Source organism: Vigna radiata, chromosome 6, assembly GCF_000741045.1.
Source record: "Vigna radiata var. radiata cultivar VC1973A chromosome 6, Vradiata_ver6, whole genome shotgun sequence".
In the NCBI taxonomy this organism is placed as follows: domain Eukaryota; kingdom Viridiplantae; phylum Streptophyta; class Magnoliopsida; order Fabales; family Fabaceae; genus Vigna; species Vigna radiata.
In genome coordinates this window covers 30,792,922-30,797,590 of record NC_028356.1, presented here as the reverse complement: position 1 = coordinate 30,797,590, position 4,669 = coordinate 30,792,922, and the positions used below count along the sequence as shown (strand labels likewise).

The 4,669-nt window shown below is 34.2% G+C and overlaps 1 pseudogene; it reads left to right on the top strand.

Annotated features, from left to right (window-relative positions):
- Window positions 1–215: 215 nt before the first annotated feature.
- LOC106763694 lies at window positions 216–3,930 on the top strand (annotated as a pseudogene).
- The last annotated feature ends 739 nt before the right edge of the window (window positions 3,931–4,669 follow it).

The following is a 4,669-nucleotide window of genomic DNA, read 5'->3' as shown; positions in this document are numbered from 1 at the left end:
CCTATCATTCGTTTCACTGAACCGATTACAGCCTTAGATATTAATTATTAATTAAAAGCATAAAAAATAAAGAAATCAAGCAAAATCTTTATATAGTATAGGGTTAATCGCTGCAGAACAGAAGAAGAAGAAGAAGAAGAAGAAGAAGAAGAAGAAGAAGAAGAAGAAGAAGAAGAAGAAGAAGAAGTAGTAGAAAGTTAGTTGTTTTCATAACGATGGATTCTCCAGAACCTTCCAAGAACAACAACAATGACAGTTCTTCTGCCTCCGCTCTCAACAACAACAACAACAATTCACCGGAATCCCTTCAAGAAGTAGATTCACTTAGTTTAACATTCACTTCATGAAAAAATTTCGCTTTTGTTTTTCTTTTTCGGTGGTCATTTTCGTTAGAGCTTTGGAAGCCTTAAGAATTTTGGCCGTTTTTGTGTGTTTCTTTGTTTATTTGAGACAGTTAATTTGGAGGTTCTTGGTTGTTTAAGGGATTGAGTGAATCTCGAATTGCTTTGGGTTTGGATTGGGAGTTGTTTTTCTTCATACTGTGCTGAATGGAACCTTGTTTGGTTTTCTCTTTTTTCGTTTCTTGTTTGCTGATCATTGCATTGGAGAATAATGTTGGGTTTGGAAATCTTGGAATAAGCGAATTGAATTTATTTGGTACGTGAATTACTCCGACAAGCTTGCTTGGATGATGCTTGTTTTATACTTTAGATGGACCGCACTCGTTTACAAGTTTAAGGTTTTGTGAATCATACAAGATGAAGTCACAGGGACTAAAATTCCATGGCTTTGACTCTGTTTCCTAGAATTGCAGTAGTGATGGTGTTCTACCCTCTGAAAGTTTTGAAGCCACATAGCATTAATGTGTAAAGTGAATTGTGGAGAGAAAGAAAAGAGCTTTTTTTTTCAAATGGGTGTTGTATGCATTGTGTTTTACATGTTGATTTTGGTCTGACCCTGATTTTTTAACCATCTTTCAAGTGCAGCGCTTACGTTGTTTCAGACTGGTTTATTTGATTTCAATTGCTGTATCAGATAACGAATAATAAATAAATGAACAAGTCTCAACTTTTTAATTTCAGGAATCTTCTTATTATAGATATGTAAGCTCTTTATCACCAATAAACATCAAGGCTTCTCATGGCACACGATGTTTTATAGGGCTCAATTCTCCACCCCTTGTATTCAAGTCTCCAAGTATTAGTCACCGTCAAAGACAGTTCATGCAAAGGTTTATTTTGTGACTTCAATTGTATGTGCATGTTTGTTTATTGACAATGCACTTGCTGTTTGCTTACTAAATTTGCTCATACCAGGACACAAGAATCTCAAACTGAAAATTTTGAAGCTCCTGGATATTGCTGGAAATCAAATTTTCATCAGCCACTGCTAGAGACGTTTATAATTGACACTCAAAACGTTTTTGACGCCAAGATTGACGCGAATACGCAACACTATGGAGAGAATTTGTCTAGTTATAAGTATTTGGCTGATCCAGGGGATATTGATCAAATGTATTTTGCTGACGAAGATGTAGAACAACAATCTACAGTTGCAGCTGAAACATCACTTAGTTACCCAACTCAGTCAAACATATTAAACATTGGCACGAAAGATGGTCTTGGTGATAAAGAATCTTTGCCTCTATCAGAGGATTCTAGCAAGGTTCATCAACAGATACCAGTATACGGTGATGTTGAGAAACGATATGGTCATGATCCACTACTTCCTCAGGTGAACCACAGGTTCTTGCTGTCTCTATATATAATTTTAACATATATCACATCATTTATGATCAGTGTTACTTAGATGTTTTTAATTCCTTTGAAGGATTCATAGACTTTTAAGTTCTGCTTGTGGAAAATTATGATTGGATCATGAAAATTGTACACCTCAGCCGATGCCTGATCCTCTGCATGATCTTAAAGGATGCGAAGCTTTTCACAATTAGATGGTGCCGACCTCAATTATAACTGCAGAGAATATCTTGCAAGATGGCTCTGATATAATATAATCAAACTTGTTTTCTATTTCGTTGTAGTCCTTTGGAGTTGGGTTGACATTTAGTTGGATTTTGTTGTTCTTTCGTAGGATAAAGAGTTGTAGTTAGGTTGTCTTGTCTGGAATTTACATTGTTTTTGCGAGTCTATGAATATTTTCTTGTGATATATAATAATAATTACTGCAATCACTGTAGGCCACTATGAAGTACCATGATGTTGGAAGACGCCGCCTACAATTTGAGGAAGGTGCTTCCAGTGCTATTGGAAGTAACAATTCCCATGAAAAACTGAATGCAACTTCAAACAACGTGAAAAGGATGGAGCTGGTAGAATCTGTTAGTTCCACCGTGAATCCTCAGCAAGGTTGTGGAAAATTACCTTTACCAGATAATTCACCAGGGATGAACATGAAGAGATCCATACTTTCGTCTAATGTCAATGGGGAATCAACGGTTGAAGCTAGAATTGATAGTCATGAAGGTGATGCTACGGGTGCTGGAAACTCCGAGGAATTCAACAAATCTCCTAGCCCCGGCAAGAAAAAGTCAGTTTTTGTGATCTTATCTTATAATAATTCACGATTTCTACTCTTTATATGCTTAGTTGCATGACCAAACATTGCATTGCTCTTCAGGAAGAAAACATCAGTTCCTGCTAATCAAGGTGGCTGTAGACGGTGCAACTGTAAGAAGAGTAAATGTATAAAACTGTAAGTGAATCTGTGTATGTTTTGGTATCTCATTTTATATGATATAACACAGTATGTGTCTTTTTTATTTGAGCACATTGCAGTTACTGTGAGTGTTTTAATGCCGGAGTCTACTGCATGGGCACTTGTGGTTGCGAAGACTGCTTAAACAGACCACAATATGAAGGTATGATCATGGAGTGTAGACGACAAATTGAATCCCGCAATCAGGAAAATTCTGCAAGACACAAAAGAGGTTGCAAATGCAAAAGATCTACATGTCTGAAAAAGTATTGCGAATGTTATCAGGTTGTGTGTATATGTCAATTTCCTCATGCTCTAAACATTTCACCCCTTTAATCTCCTGCTAATATCACCATTTTCTTTCTAATATTTGGAAAAGGCTAAAGTTGGATGCTCTAGTGGATGTGGATGTCAGGGTTGTAAGAATTCCTATGGCAAGAAAGAAGGCAAGAGTTTTATATAATGAATAGCTATTGTAAATTCTTGATGCACCAACGAATTTTATGCAGTTGTCTGATAAGAATTCCTATTGGAAGGTCTTGCTGTTACTTAACACTACTCATCCTGAATGTTGTTAATGTAATACACATTTTCTTTTCTTTAATTCAGATTATGTTTCATCTCAACATTCTTCGAGTACAGCAATGGTGGCAAGCCAGACAGATTATGATCTACGGCTACTCATTCCTATTGCGCCACCATTGCAATGCTCTGAGTAAGATTGTTTTCACTGTAAATCATCCAACATCAATACTTCCACACTAATATATAGAGGTAACAATTTCCTGTTTTTGGTGTACACTCTGCTTGTATTTTTTTTCTTAAGATGTTTACATAATATATAACTATAGATTATAGATAACATTTTTTTTTATTATCTTACAGAAATGCAGACACACGGTCGTTTCCAATGGTTTGATGATGTAAAGAAAATTATGGAAATTGACCTTTATACATATGTGCAGCAAAGGCAAGGAGGCTGCAAAATCCAGAGTTATTTCTGGAAACTATCTGTCAATGTGTTTTCGTCTTGTTGAAAGAACTCTGAATCTTATGAAGATGAGCACGGCGGCAACAGTAATCAGTGGAAAACTGTTTTTTCTCCTTCTAGATTCTCACCACTTACCCCAAACAGATAGCACGAATGAAATTGAAGAAGCTTCATCTCTCATGTCTGTCAAAATCGAGTTTCTCCTCCCCAGAGTGGCCTTGTGAGAGGAGCCAGGAGAATTATGTTGCAAGACGTCAGTTTTCTTTTAACGGAAAAGTTAAATCCACAAACTCAAGTTCTCTCCGAAAATTTAGTGTTTATACAAACGTAAGATTGTCTGCAGTTATTTTGACAAAATTATATTATTTGTTTACAACATGTTATAGAAATTTTCCATTTTAGCGGCACTTTCTTCGTTTGTGCAAACAGATTCCTAGTGACTTATATTCTTCTGAACATTACATTGCAAAGTTGAAATTATGGTTGCATCTTCTTTCATTATCTACTCTTTTTTTTTAATAATATTTTAACACACAAATATTTTATATTTATTTAAATTTTTTTACTTTTTATTTCTTTTAAAAATGTAAAAATTTAATGACTATTTTTTTCTTGTATATCAATAAAATAATATATATATATATATATATATATATATATATATATATATATATATATATATATATATATATATATATATATATATATATATAATGTTGTTTAACAATCATTGACACAAATATAACTCACATGTTTTAATAACGTATTTAACCAATAAAAATTTCAATTCAATTGGAACAACTAACTGTGAAACACTCACAACCACCATGAAAAATCCATCAACAATCAAAAGAATACTTTATTGACCTCAATGTAGAATATAAATGTAATTAGAATATTCTTCACGAGAAACTATTCAAAAAATAAATAAAAAGAAAGTTATTTTGGTTATCAACGAAGCTC